A 15,459-nucleotide genomic window follows, 5' to 3' on the forward strand; every position below is an offset into this window, starting at 1 on the left:
ATGACTCACTAAATTCCACATAATTCTGTGGGTCTGCTCCAATTGAAATTCTGTGTTCTTGGTATTCACCAAGATCTGCTAGCCATTTTCACCTCAGAGTGTGTGTGAACTGGCAGAATGTGATCTCATAAAAAGTGGGAAATGGTAAAATGAAAAAAACAAATGAAGGAAAAAGAAAATCTCCTAGTCATGTATCATGTTTTCCAGGATATAAGCTGAGATCCTGCACCAGAACTTGTATATGTACTACTGTATATCCATGGCTATGTACATGTTATGGCTTCATAGTTACATCTCACCATTACATTGTTTTTGTTGTTGTTAACTGCTGCCAAGTTAACTTCAACTTATGGTGATCCTATGAATGAAAACTCCGTGCTCAGGTCTTGCAGGCTCAGGGCCATGGCTTCCTTGAGTCTATCCATCTGGAATGTGGTCCTTCTCTTTTCCTACTGCCTTCTACCTTACCAAGCACTATTGTCTTTTCCAGTGAGGTGTCCTCTCATGATACGGCCAAAGTACAACAGCCTCAGCTTACTCATCTTGGCTTCCAGCGAGAGTTCAGGCTTGATTTGCTCCAGGACCATTTATTTCTCTTTTTAGTAGTCCACAGTATTTGCAGAACTCTTCTCCAGAACTACATCTCAGATGAGTTGATTCTCTTCCTATCTGCTTTTTTTCCTGTCCAGCTTTCACAACCATACATATAAAAGGGAAATATGGTGCCATGGACAGTTCTAACTTTAGTATTGAACAATATATCTTTACACTTCAGGATCTTAAAAGTTGCCCTTCTGAGTCCTAGTTCTCTTGTGCTTTCTTGACTGAAGTCTCCATTCTGATGTATGGAAAATATCTGAAAACCTACTCCTAAGGAGCACAACCTGCCCCCATAATCATGGCCATTTCTGTGTTGCTGGATGGTGGGAAAATGAGTGAGGATGAATCCAGCTATTTCTCTTTAGCTGGATATATGACAGATATGTGAAGAATCTTCTAGGAGCCCTTGAGAGGTCTCTGCATATGACACCCTTGGAGCACATCTAGTTACAGCAAAGTGTCTGGATGTGTTCCCATTAACGTTCCCCTCACATTCTCCAACAAGACAGAAAAGGCCATGTCTGGGGTGGGAGCTTTACTACATACAACAAAGGTTTTCCCGGCAGAGGTCATTGCATGGTTGGGACAGAATTCCTACTTCTGCAACAATCAAATTTGAGTTGAGATGGCCTAAGCCCAACTTTGACTATCATAATTCACTACCAGGATCACAACTCCAATCTTCTATGTAATCTTCTACAGTAATCCTCTACAATTTCTAGTCCCGTGAACAATTGTAAATGGAAAGAATGGACTGCAATCATGTTCTTTAGTTGAAACAGCAAACTATTCAGTTATGTTCCCAGTACTACAACAATGTTAAGCCAGAGGATGGACCTTGAATAAAGATCTTGAAGGAGGATTATCAACCTTCCCTGACTTCAGCAGTGGTGGAAGGCTTGCTGCCTTTCAAATGATACTGATGTGAATGTCTCAGCAAATATGGACACGAAGAAGGCTCATCAGTTCTCTCATTCTTGAGACATAGTGAAACACCCCCTTCATAAGCAAAAAAATAAATAGGTGATTCCTGTGGCATTTATTAATCTGTTTATTTATCTCATTCTTGTCCCACCTTTTCTCCAAAACTGGAACTTCAGAGCAAGATTACAAAACAAATACAAACAAGAATTCAAAATGCCAAACTGGTCACACAAGATCCTATTGGGAGAAATTTCAGAGTACTGTTCAGGGATCTGTAATTAACTAGGTGTGTGCAAAAGCTTATCCACTTCCCATGAATTAAGAACTCACCATAGCAATTACAAATCCTAAAGGTAACAAGGATAACATAAGTAGATGGTAGACAGACTAGATTGTATAAAAGTATAGAAAATGTGAACTTAGGGCCCAAACAGACAGGCTAAAATAAAGCTGCTTCGGGTCACTATGGAGGTATGCTGTTTAAATGATGTGTGCATCCTAAGAGGCCAGAAGCCACGTCCTAAGGCTTCTGGGCTCTTAAGATGCATGTGTCATTTAAACAGCATACCTCCAAAGTGACCTGAAGCAGCTTTATTTTGGCCTGTCTGTTCAGGCCCTTACTCAGTAAGTGTTTCTTGCTTCCTCATCACTGAGGTTGTCCCATATGCTATACTCAGAACAAACATATATAGTGTATCTCTCACTTTGTTCTTGCCATGTGTCTTCAAATCAATTTTGACTTATGGCAACCCTATTGTAGGGATTTGTTCGCAAGATTTTCTCAGAGGAGGTTTGCCATTGCAATATCAGTCTTCTCCCTTAGGCTAAGAGAGTGGGACTAACTCAAGGTCACCCAGTGGCTTTCCATGGATGAATAGGGATTTAGCACCTGCTGTCCTGCAGTCCTAGCCCAATACTCTAACCACTACACCACACTCGCTCCAGCTGTGAGGCTGCAAAAAGCAGGTGGATGGTTCCTGAAAGTAGCACATTACCCCATCTGCAGCCACTAAATGGGTGTGAGAGAGTGTGCCTGTTTTTTTCAAGTAGGCACGTATGCCCAAGAACCCAATACCTGATAAGGTATGCATCCACAAAGCATTGCATCCCATTCCATGTGGTCCAAGATAGTGGCCAGTTAGGGTTGTCAGAGTGAAAACAGGAAAGAGCTCCTTACTGTTAATGGTTATGTAGAAAACTGAAATTTCCAGTTGTCAATATGGCAAATTTATGGCCAATACTCTGCAATAATTTTAAGCAGAAATCAATGTAAGTCTGTACTTAGAAGATGGAGGTGATGGATGTTAAGGTACCACATACCCTAGAGAACATGGCTGCCTTAGAAACAGTTCTGCATGTGGCCGGGTTTCAGCTGCTTATTCCTTTGCTAGAGACATTTTCTTCAAAGTCCCCCCTCACATATGCACACCCATGTACAAAACTTCCAAATACAAGACTGATCTTAAATTTTCATTTGAAATTTTAAAAAAATTGTCAAGATAGCAAATCACAGTGGAATGATTCACCCCACTTTTGAAAGGAGTTTCAAGATCTGGTGAATCACAATCTAGTCATAGCTATTCACAGGATCAGCCCTACCATCAGGCGACAGATGTTGGAAGGCAGTAAAAGGACATTGAGGGAAAGGGTTGTGTGGCTTGGAGCATGATCTGTGTCCGTTAAGCTTGCCTATTGTCTTAAATGTAGTAGAAAATAATTTCCCATCAGCAGCATTGTTGACAGATTCAGTTGACTTTGGCACAGCAAATGGAAGCACCATCTTGTTTTCCCCCTTAGGCAGCAAAACATTTTAAGTAGCAGTTATTCATGGTAACCATTCCTTCTATGTAAATCCCCAAAACAAAATTTACCGTAACTTTTCCAAGAACGGCCTTGAAGTTCAGCCTATTGTTTAAGAGATCAGTGTAAAAGATGCAATGTCTAAACATGACTGAACAATAGCACAGATAAGCTCATCAAAGTGGTTGGGGTTTTTTTTGCTGTGGAATTCTACCTTGGAGGTGACGCCTGAGCCAGAGCATAAGTCTGGAAAGAATATTCGAAAGAGTTGCCCAGACATGGTTGAAGAAGTATTAAGAATAGGGAGGGGTGGGACTCTGGCAGATGAGGAATGCAGCATCAGCGAAGCAGATTTCCTTTAAACAATGCACCTTTATTTTGGGTTGGCAGTATTGCTGGAGACACACACATATGAAATCAAAGAGGATTTTTGTATCACTTTTTAAAAGCTGCTGACTTGGTTTCCAGCAAACCTTCCGGAGTGCCACTACTTTAAGTTGAGTGCTTATTTGAAAATTCCTTTCCGGTAGATTAAAAGAAAAGTAAACAAGAAGACTATAAAAGTCTCTAAAGGTGAATCTCTTCTAGCAGGACACAAAAAATTGGATTGCTCTTCTCTTAAGAGTTTGAAATAACTGAACTCTAAAGATCTCCTATAATTCTTGCAGACAGCCAGAGTTATAGCTACAGAGGTGGGGAAAGAGGGGCATTGCCTCTTGAAATACAAATTCTTCCCCAAAGTGAAATTTCCCTTCAGTGCCTAAAAATTTCTAACAGTGCAGAGAGTGAGACACTGAAAATTGTTTTAACCTAGAACTCTTACATTTGCTGGGTTCCCATCTCCTTGGTAATTTTTAATACTTCTTTTCTTTGGATCCTGAAAATGTCATTCGAAATGCACAGCTGAAGTTACACATTACTGCAATGCTAGAAATTGGAGCAGAATTTAGGGAAAGAATTCTTATTGGAGAGGGGCAATGCCCCCATTTGCCCCCCTTCCCCACCCCAGCTCACAGCATGGTACAGACAGATAAACTGAGTAAGAAGTCTCCCATTTAAAAGACTGTCAAATAAATCAAGTTGTCAACCTGAACTAAAGTATACCCATTGAATCAGTGGGGCTTTTTACATTTTGATCTGCCTATCAGCAATTTTTTCTAAGGGTCTGGTTCTAGTTGGGACTATCAAGTGAATTAGCACACAAATTTAGTAGCATTACATGAGTTACTGGAATGGCTGCAAACATAATAGGGCAACTAAGAGTTTGTATTCACTGGCTGGAATACTCCAGACGGCCCCAGTGTATTCTGGCCCCAAATTCCCCCTGATACCCATGGTCTCTCCATAGTGACAACAGTCTTGCCACATGATCCACTCAGCACAACTACTGAGGTCACAGCGAGGTGCCCAGCCATGCTACTGATGCCGGGCATCTCAGAGTGATGCATGGTCACAATGGTGACACCAGGTGGCTCATAGGGGCCTCATAGGAAGGTAGCCACCCATTGTCACTGCAGGGAAAACCCAAAACTCAGAGCAAAGGATAATGTTTTTAAATTGAGGTTAAGGGGAGGAGATGCCAAAGTGGGTGTGGACATCATGAAGACACTGCATGCACAATTTGGGATTTTGTAAACAGGATGCAGCAAATCCAGGGGGAATTCAGAGTAAATGGCCCATGAAGACCATGTAGACTAAGGCTTCAGACAAACTGAAGCAGGAGCAGTCAGCCTTCCTTGGTGGCCCCAAGGAAGCTTTGTTGACTGACTCATGTCTCCATGGCTACCGTTAGATGTCTCATAAACAAACTCCTTGGAGCCTCCAGGTGTACATAATTTTCCTCCCATTGCAGCGAGTGAGAGGGAAATTGCAAAAGAGAAGGAGAGGGAAAAACAAAAAAGAAACAGCAAGAAAGGGGTACCCGTCCTCTCTCCCTTCCATTCTGTGCAGGGATGGGCAAATCTGCAAAGCACACCAATTATTCCTTGTCTGACTGCAAGCTCACTTAAATCCACATTCACATTACAGTGTCTGTATTTTCTCAAGTGTGTGCAGTTTGGAAAGCACTCCCCTATATAACTCTATGCTTGTTTTGCACATACAGTAGTCCCTCTGTATCCACAGACTTGCCATCTGCAGATTCCAGCATCTGCAGACAGCAAGCCCACATTGGGGGGGGGGGGGGCAGAGGAGAAAGAGGAGAGGGAGGAAGGAAGAGGACGAGGGGGAAGAAGAAGGCAGTGGCAGAAGGTGGTGGGGGAGAGGAGGAGGAGGAAGGAAAAGGAGGAAGAGGAGGAAGGAGGCGGCAGTGGCGGCAGTGGTGGCAGGGAAGAGGAGAAGGAGAAGGGGAAGGGGAAGGAAGGAAGGGAGGAAGGAAGGAAGGAAGGAAGGAAGGAAGGAAGGAAGGAAGGGGAGGAGGAGGAGGAGGAAGAAGGAGGTGGCATCTGCAGCAGTAGGAGGGAAGAACAGGCAGCCTCCTGCCACCTGCTACAGTGAGAGCAGAAAGGCTGGCTTTGAGGGGGGAGGGCAGCAAAGTCCCATTGTCCCCAATGGCAGTGTGGCCGAATGGCCATGCCACCATTGAAGATAATGGGACTTGAGCATCCTCAGATTTTGCTATCCACAGGGAGATCCAGAACAGAGAATATATCTTCTCGAGATGGAAGGAGAATCACAACATTCTGAAAAATGTCGATTTTGACACACAAGTGTGTTCTATACAACAAAACCCACAAAAAAGCACTACCATTATTGGTCAACCAAAATGGAGAAAATGTATCATATGCTTTCAAAGCTTCACTGGCTTCTTCATTAGGTAAATAAATTTAAAATCACACAAGAGGGGAAAACTAAAGATGTTAGAGTCATAGGCCTACATTCTGTCTCAGATGTTACTCTGTTGTCAGTTAAGATGCTATTGAGGGATTTCAGTGCAGTCAGAAGCCACTTGTTCTTGGCCAGGGTCAAAGGCCAATAAAACACAGGTAATAAAATATCAACTCCATTAGCGATAGAAAAGTAACTTCCCGTGAGATCCAGTTGTCCTTGTCCTGTGTGAAACTAACTGTTTCTTTCTTAGACAGTGAACACTCAATTTCTCAAAGAGACTCTGTACTGTTGTGTCTGGAAAAAACTTAGATTTTCAATTGCAGATAGATAAAATTTGCTGCATGGATAAAATTTGCCAATGGTAGTCCAATGAAAGAGTTTCACCCTTGTTGGGAGCAAAAGCCTCATACAAATCGCAGTCCATTGCTCTGTCTTGTTCAAGTTTTTCTTGTTGTGGCAAAATTTGATATTTTCAAATCCAGGAAAAATAACCCATTGCTTCAGCCTTCTACCTGGGCAAGCCAGGGGCTGACCCTGGGGCCTTCTGCATGCATTGAAGCAGGTTGATGATATTCCAGGGTTGAACCTTGGTACTGAGACATAATTTTCAAGACTCAGCAGCAAGTTAAATCAGCACTGCTGTGTGTTCCTTGTAAAAATCTACCAGTGAAAGGATGGTTTAGGATATACAAGTTGGTTGAACAAAAACTTGGACAGGTCCAAGTGTCCTCAATAAAATCGTGAATGATCCCTTCTGGCTGCTGGAGAGAACAAACTAAATCAATGCTATTCTATTGAAACCCATTAACAAAGTTGTTGCCAAGTTTCGCAAAGCATATCTATGGAAACATGCTGTGGCACATTCACCTATCAAGAAGAATGGCATGCCAGAGAAATATGGTCATAGCTGTGTCCCAGCCTTCCTTGATTTAAGCGAACATGTAATGGCAAAGGGGAAATGTAGCATAACTGTGAAGATGCTAAGAAAAGACTCACAGGAAAGGACTGGTTAAATGGCTTAGCAAACCTCAGCAAGGGTTGTCAACGTTTTAGGAAATGCCTATTCAACTCTCAAGGGCTGTTTCCCTCAATTGCTCTGGGCTTTTTGAAGATTTCCATCTTTACTACTCTAACTGGGCACAGGTTGGCACATCTGTCAATTTGGGCTTCTCTCCATTTCTCTGTTTTTCTAGCCTTTGGTTCATCCCCCCCCCCCCCCCCATTTCCATATCAATAATAAGTTTTAAAAACAACTCTAACCAAAAATTAATATGATTTTTTTTACAGTTTTCAAAGAGATAGCCATTTTAGTCTGTCACAGCCTGAAAAGAAAAAGGGAGAGGAGACGGAAACAAGGAACAACTTTAAGAGTAATTGATTTCTTTCAGCTATTAGATTCCTTCTCCCACTCATTTTCCTTTTCATGATTTCCTTTTCAAAATCTATTTCTCTTGATATATGCAGTTCTTTGAAAGTGCTCTGAGAATTTTGCCACATGTATGTGTTTATATGAACTTTGACATGATACAGATGCTTCTTTATATATTTTTCTGTTTTGTATAATGCCTTTTAAAACATTTATTTCATGATCATGGCTTTGTTCAGAGTATCCTGTGGACTGGTTATAAAGCTCTATATGTCTTAGGTCTAGACAATCTGAAATACTGTATGTCTTCTCTGGGTCTCCCTGCCACAGGAGGCTGGCCCCTCTCCCTGCTTTCCTTGCACAACCAGGCAAACCCATTTCTTTTCAAGCAGGCTTTTAATACATAACTGCGCCCAGGGAGGATTCTCATTGGCTTGTTTGTTTTTGTATGGTTTCAGTGGTTTTGTATTTTTAACTTGTTATATTGATGTGATGTTTTTTAATTGTATTTTAAAAACTGCACTTCTTTAAAAGCATCTTTTGTGAGTTGCGTTGGGTCCAATTTAGAAGAATGGAAAAGGGAGAGGAGAAGAATACAAGGAACACCTTTCAGACTAATTGATTTCTTTCAGCATATGTTTGTCTCCAATTTATCACGGGGGGGGGGGGGGTGCAGTAGTGCAGCATGCACCAGGTGACGCCCCAAAAACCCTCCCCATGCCATCCCTGTATGCATTCCTCATCCCATCCTTTTCTTCATGAGGAAAAGGATGAGAAAGTATGGAGGAAGGGAGCATGTGCCACCCCCCAGAAGTCCCACCTCCTGAATTGGGTGGCACGAGGTGTGGGAGCACCAATGGGAGATGGGGAGGTTTAATTAAATAAATAAATATCATCTAATCTGTACCCCCCCCCCAGCTTTTGTTTGTTTGTTTGTTTTTGCTTCTTTGCAAAAATTTGGAGAAGTGCAACTACCAAAGGGGAGCAGCCCTCATGCCCATCCCACAATCCGAAACAGTTTCAGCTCGCCTTCCAATCCTAACCAATCCCACTCCTGGCATGCCCCCATATATCATAACAACTCAACCACTGGTTTTAGGTTTTGGCCCTGAGATGCAAATGGGATACTGCCAAACCGGCAATGCTAATCTCAGGAATCCTAGGTATGGAAAATAGTTTCCCACATTGAAACATGTTTACATGAATGATGCACATGCAAACAGACTGGATGACAGTCCTGCAGTAGTAGATCGATTCAAGCTATTTGCTGCCTGAAACAAAAAATAAGATTCCACTCACCACATTCATATACAGAACAGGGTTAGCAGCTGACTATTATGCTGGGAACATGTACCTCAAGGCAAAATAGTATGTTAGGAGTCACAGAATAGGTTCCATGGCATGAAGGACGAGGGATGTTGCTACAGCTTTCCATGAGCCTACAGCATTTGCTGCCTGAGGCAACAGCCTTGCCCTGCCTAATGTCAGGTCACTAATGGGAGGTACCTTACATACCCTACTATCCAAAATTAAATGTTTCAAGACAAAGCCAGCTAATAACTTGTCATAGGTCTGGCTCAGAATTTATGCTGCCATCTGACTAAGCAATTTCTCATAGGGTTTTTTTTTTTCCCTGTGAGGGAAAATATTCTTAAAGGAACTACTTGTTATTGCACTGTTTGATTTATTAGTTGCAACTCAGTTAGCCACTTTCCCCACCCATTAATAAAGTGTAGTGGTCATTCCACTTAGCAGATGCCAAGATGTGTTGGAGGACAGGGTTACATCTGCCATATGGCCTGCCTTAAGCTCTCAAGCTAACCTGTCTGCCTCAAGTCAAGAAAGCGGCATAGTCTTGTTGCCCCTCTTGCAGAAAGGTTTAACTGCTGGTCTTCTGACATTGGGATTAGGTTATATCTTAGTTTTTACTTCGGTCTTGGATCAGCCTGGTCTTGGGTCACCTGTCCCACACCTAGATTCAGTACTTTGGCTAGAGCACTTCAAGTTTATATTGGAACCTAGTGCAGATTCATCACCACACTGACATTGGAGCCATCTGCCACTGTACTCAGCCTATACATTTCATATAGTCACTAGGACCCATAAAACAATATTAATTGTTGCTAATTGCCTTCACGGTGACCCTGTGAATGAGACACTTCCAAGTCCCCCATCATCATTCATTCTGTTGAGATCCTACAGGCTTAGTGCCATGGCCTCCTACACTAAGTCTATCCATCTAGCATGTGGTCTTTCTCTTTTTCTACTACCCTCCAACTTTCAAAGCATTACTGTATTTCCTAGTGAATCATGTATTCGCATGATAAGTCCAAAGTACAACCTCCTCAGTTTAGTCATCATGACTTTCAGTGAGAGTTCAGGTTTGATATGTTTGAGGTCCCATTTATTTGTCTTTTTGGCCAACCATGAGTTGCTTTTCTTTCTGTCTGCTTTCTTCACTGTCCAGCTCTTGCATCCATACATAGTGATAAGGAATATGATGGCTTGGACAATCCTAATTTTATTCTTCAATTTTATATCTTTGTCTGACTGAAACCCAGGGTGGAATCACCACAGTACTGACATTGTTGCCAGCTGCCACTGTACTCAGCACAATTAATATAGTCACTAGGGGCCAAGAAACAATATTAATGCATACTAATATTAAATACATTGCTGATACAAAAGAAACCAGCCAAACGGATCAGCATTTGTTTTCAACTTTGACATGCCAGTTTACACAACATTATTACCTGCCGTTATCTTAAATCAGGAAAACTAGACATGATGTTAAACTCATCTGTATATTTAGGGTGTATTTTTCAAAATGCATATTGCATCAGCTAGGAAGATTGATAATTTGCAAGAGCAGAGCAGAAGAGGACTGTAACTCTGTGAATACTGCACCTAGCACAGCCATAGCAGTTATGGCTAGAGGATTCTGGGAGCTGCAATCAAAAAATAATAATCTTTTTTTCAACCTCTGGAGGCCAGCAGAAATGGAGGGAGTAAAGGAATCCTTATTTGTTTTCCTGCTGTGATCCTGAAGAATATTCTTCTTCTGAGCTGGTATTCACTTAGTTGTTGTGTACCTTCAAGTCATTTCCAAATTATGGCAAACCTAAGGCAAACCTATCAAAGGGTTTTCTTGGCAGGGTTTGTTCAGAGGAGTTTCCCTTTGCCTTCCTCTGAGGCTCAGAGAGTGCGACTTTTCCAAGGTGACCAAATGAGTTTCCATAGCTGTGCATAGATTTGAACCGTAGTTTCCAGAGACCTAGGCTAATGCTCAAACCACTACACCATGCTGACTAAGAGAACAAAAATGTTTCTTTTCAAATGCCAGCTCAGATCCCAGTGAAGAAAGAAATATCTAAATTATACTTTCATATCTGGTATGATGTGCTGATGTATCAGTCCTTCTCCCCTGCCACCATGCCAGTTATTATTTTCATATTTAATTTCTTTTAAAAATCTGCACCATTAATGCAAAGATGCCTGCATGGCATGTGCAGTTTGATCTGAGCAAGCACAAAGCCTTCTTGGTTCTTCCTCATAGGCATCCAAGCCTACAGAGCTGAAGACTTCCTTCCTCAGCTGCCCACAGTCCAATTACTTGGCAGCCTCTCCTCTACATTTGCTCAATTCAGATGTTATCAATGATGTGTCCACACTGCAGAAATAAAGCAGTTTGACACCATTTTAACTGGCATGACTCTATCACACACAATCCTGGGATTTGTAATTTGGTGAGGAACCAGACATCCCTGACCAAACTACAAATTCCACAGGATGGGGCCAAGAGAGTTAAAGTAGTATTGAACTGCTTTATTTCTGCAGTGTGGAAATGCTCCAAATCAGCCTGCCTGAGAAGCAATCTCCCTTCCTTTGCTCTGATCCACAGCAAGGAGGGAAAAACAAACTAGTCATATTTTTTTCCAAGAATCAGATAACAATCAGCCTGAGTTAAGGGTTAATTTTATTCCTATTAAATATACATGTTGGGGGAAAATTTCATAATTAGCAAGGATTTGCCTAAACTTGCTGATTAAAGTAACAAATCCTCCATGGTATACAGATGTGGCAAGAGGTTAGGGAATATCAATCATTTCCTTGACATGTCTGCTGTTACTCCCTGGATGAAAGCCATGTTCCTCTTGAGTTTTTTCTTCTTCTCCTTCTTCAGGAAATACAGTTTTTAGAGAGGAGAGGAGGAATTGTTTCCCTCAGTGCTAAGAGGTGGTGGTTGTGCCTGATTCTGAACATGTGGATCCAATAGGAGAGTCAGTAGCATTGCCAGCCCCAGTGTCACCTGGTGTCAGGGGACAGGGCTGATGAGGGGTATGGGCAAAGGGCCACACTCACTCCTTCTTCTTCCCTATGGTGGTAGTGGCCTCCTCACAAGGAGACAACTGCCACCATGGGAAAGCAGGGCTTGATGGCCTCAACCTTGCCTTTCCCCATGGTGGTGGGCTCCTCATGAGGAACTGCTGCCACTGCAGGGAAATAGGGTTAAGGGTGCTCAGACTAGTCCTTCTCCATGATGGTGGCAGTTCCTCATGAGAAACCAGAGTCACAGGGAAACAGGGCTAGGAGTGCTCAGCATTGTCCTTCCCCACGATGGTGATGGCTCCTCATGAGGAACCGCCACCACCATGGATAAACAGGGCTGAGGGTGCTCAGCCTTGTCTTTCTCCATGATGGTGACAGTTCCTCATGAGGAACCAGAGCCATGGGAAACAGGACTGGGGGTGCTCAGCCTTGTCCTTCCTCACAGTGGTGGTGACTCCTCATGAGGAACCACCACCACCATGGGTAAACAGTAATGGAGAGCTCAGCCTTGTCCTTCTTCACAATGGTGGTGTCTCCTCATAAGCAACCACTGCCACAAAGAAGCAGGGCCAGGTGCACTCACACATACACAGTGGGAGGATGGCTCGATTAGGTGTCACCTGTCTTCTGGAGTGGCACCCGGTGTGGGTTGCACCACTGTGCCCACCCAGTGATACCACTGAGGAGAGTTTGTATAAATTTCACCACCAAACACACCAAAGTTCCATCTTTTCTTTCTTCGGGGTGTAACTTCAGCTGCACACTTAAAGATTAAAGCCAAAGTCAGCAAAGTTCTTTGGTCCCTTTCTTGTCTCATGTCTATCTGGAAGTTTTCGGTTTGGTGGTAGTTTGGTATCATTGGCATTGGGAGGGTGGTGAAGGTGGGATGGAGAAAGACAGACTGTTGGATTGCAGCAGAGGGTCTGCAGTAAACAATGCAATAAAGCTTGACCTGGGAAAGAATGGGATTTTACCTATAGTAGTTTGGCAGTGGAATACGCTGCCTTGGAGTATGTTGGAGTCTCCTTCTTTGGAGGTTTTTAAACAGAGGTTGAATGGCCATCTGTCAAGAGCGCGTTGATTGTATTTTACTGCATGGCAGGAGGTTGGACTGGATGACCCTTGTGGTCACTTCCAACTCTGTGATTCTATTATTCTGATCCTACTGTAGATATGTGCTTACATACAACAGGCAAGGTAAACAGTTGCTCCCAGAATCACTTACTGAGTATATATGAAGAGCAAACAGAAAAAAGGGGGGAAGCAGACTAGCCTGCTTTATCAGCTACTGAAAAAGCAGAGATCTAACATTTTCTCCACCAAAATGGAAATCATTTTTTAAAAAGTGGAGGCTGTTGAAAGAAAAAAAGTTATTTTTGTAATTATTTGGCAGACTCTAGAGGAGTCAGAATGTTTTTGTTTACTTATGCAAGGCTTACCTAACTTGGTTATTTCATTTCACAAATACATGGTGTTAGTTTTGAATAAGAAGTTTGCACGTGGAACTGCTAGGGTTTTTTCTTTTTCTTTTTCATTTTGTGCTGTAGGAGCCTATCCCCATTCTTTCCACGTTATTTCTTCCTCTGGTGCCAAGTAGTTGTGACTGGTAGTTTATGTGGCATTGGGGCAATAAATCTGCTCTATGTTTTATCCCAGATTTTACAGATATTTGCTGGTATACTGTCTGAACGTATAGACTTATGTCTGTGGGAATTAGAATTGGGCAATTTCATAATATATGTATCCAGTAATGGGCAGTTATTACATTACTAATACATAGGAGAGCTTGCAAAGTGGCTGACATACAGTAGTGTCACTAGAGTTGGTGTTATTCGGTGTGGTAACTCATGGTGACACTCCCACCCCATTGACCTCCTCCTATTTCACACCATACAGAATCCTTAGGAATGCTTTTTTGCATTAATGTTACTCATAAATTGTAATTCCCGTATACCACTGAATATAATGCTAACAGTTCTGACATAAAGAACCAGCAAAATTATAATTGTACCTTCAAACTACAATATCACATGCACAACCTAAGGGTATTTACATATACATAGTGAAGGTTTGTTTAAAAAGTGATGCTTTGTTAAAAAATTTAAAAGAATATATAAAAATTTTACATTTTTATAATATATATATATATATATATATATATATATATATATATTATAAAAATGTAAAATTTTGAAATTCTGGGGCCTCTTCTTTCTCCTCTGACTGAGCTTCACCCCATTCCCACCATCTCTTAAAGCATTTTAAAGGGAAGCCGATAAGTGCCACAGCCCAGTTCTGACAAAAGATAGGTATTTGAGGAGAAGTGGTGTCACCCCCCCCCCTTTAGGGTGTCACCTGTTGTGGTTGGCACCCACTGCACCCTCTAATGATGCCATTGCTGACATGTATTGGGACTGAGGAACAACAGGATCAATGTGCATCAGGGACCAATGTGCATCAAGACCAATGAACATCAGTCCTCTTGTGTATTGGTCCCTTCATGCATTGGGATACCAGTTAGGAAGTATCAGCACACATGAGGATATTCTTGCAAGTGTTTCTTTATGCATCTTTGTTATTTAGTATGGCCTTGAGCAGACAGGCTAAGATAGTAATGGCTGACCCCATGTTATCCTGGCCCAGGTCCCAACCCAGATTGGTCCCCAGGCTGGTACACCCACTGCTGCACCCTGGATCTCCTATGACCACACTGCCCTCCACCATTGCCACTAGTAAGAAGACCCCTGTTGCTGCACGTGATGTGGAAATAGGTTGCCTGGCTGCATCCTTCTGGCCAACTGCCTTGTTTCCATGTCAGATGCAGTGATAGGGGTCTTCCTATTAGAGCAGGCCTGCACAACATATGGCCCGGGGGTGCATGTGGTCCATTAAAGGATTTTAGGTGGCCTGCAAGGATGTGGAACGACTTCAAGGCTCCTCCACTGCTCAGGGTTTGCCACAGAGTTTACACAAAACTCCTTTGGAAACGGCAGGTTATTTTAACCTGTGCTAAGGCCCCTTTGACCTGGGATTGGGCCTGATCCACATCTGGTCTGCCCAATCCCAGCCTGATCCTAGCCTGGAGTTAATGGCTCACATCATCCAAACAGGGGCGGGGGGGGGGGACACAGGCCTTTTGGCCCATGTAAACAGCCCCTAACAGGGTTTGTTAGTGCCTCTGTTGTTTAGCATTATAGAGTTATGTAACATACATCATGACAGAGGATTCTGACCCTTGTTCACATTGTTGACCTTATTTTTCAGATATGATTAGCACCTTGGATTGTGCGTTTAAAGGTCTGACTGAAATCTAGAGTGGATGGACTACTGCACTGACATGGAAACCAGCCACCACAGCTAAGAAAAGACCTTCAAAATGAAGAGAACTAAATCATCACTTGACATAAGGTCCCAGCCTGTCTGCTCACTAGGTCCTAGTTTGGGTGTGGTGGGGATGTATGTGAAATCAGAGCTAGATGGGAAGAGCATGGCAATGACAAAGAGAAAGGAAAGGAGGCAAATAATCTTCTGCTACTTTAGTGTCCATCATCTTCATCTTGATCTATAGGTTCTCAACATAAAATGTCAAGCATCCAATTGCACATAAGATC

The sequence above is a fragment of the Sceloporus occidentalis genome, unplaced genomic scaffold, assembly GCF_023333645.1.
Source record: "Sceloporus occidentalis isolate IW3139 unplaced genomic scaffold, rSceOcc1.0.p SCAF_7, whole genome shotgun sequence".
NCBI lineage: Eukaryota > Metazoa > Chordata > Lepidosauria > Squamata > Phrynosomatidae > Sceloporus > Sceloporus occidentalis.